This window comes from Daktulosphaira vitifoliae, unplaced genomic scaffold (genome assembly GCF_025091365.1).
Source record: "Daktulosphaira vitifoliae isolate Bord-2020 unplaced genomic scaffold, ASM2509136v1 Scaffold_3, whole genome shotgun sequence".
Lineage (NCBI taxonomy): Eukaryota > Metazoa > Arthropoda > Insecta > Hemiptera > Phylloxeridae > Daktulosphaira > Daktulosphaira vitifoliae.
In genome coordinates, this window is record NW_026099574.1 from 9,732,557 (window position 1) to 9,733,181 (window position 625).

Consider the following 625-nt stretch of genomic DNA (forward strand, 5'->3'; position numbering starts at 1 on the left):
CAGGCCCGTAGCCACGTACGGGCTAGTACGGGCGAAGCCCGTACAAGCGACCTCCTTGCCCGTACAGAGCCCGTCTAACCCGTCCAAGAAAAAAAAATCTGAAAAAACTGATGTGTAGAAAAATTTCTAGTATTGAAGTTACACAAAATGTTTCGCGTAATATAGTCGGTCAATGGGGACGGCCTAAAAGACGGACCGTCCGCCACGGNGGGACGGCCTAAAAGACGGACCGTCCGCCACGGACTTCCAAAAACTTCCAGAAATTTCCAATATATTCCAAAAAATTCCAGAAAATTATAATACACATAATATGATTTGGTGGGGATATATTATATCCATACCACATCTTATGGTGGGGATAAAATATATCCCAACATATATTATGGTGAGGGTGGGTTAATTATATATATTTAAATACGGTAGATATATTATAATAACTACCGATGTACATACTATTGCCCACCTGCTGCGCCTTGTCCGTCTTGTCGTCCGACTTCCAGTTTGGAACTCCTGTATATTGTCAATATAATAACAACCGATGTAGATACTAATGACTGTCTGCTGCGCCTCGTCCGTCTTGTCGTCCGACTTCCAGTTTGGAACTTCTGTATATTGTCAATATAAT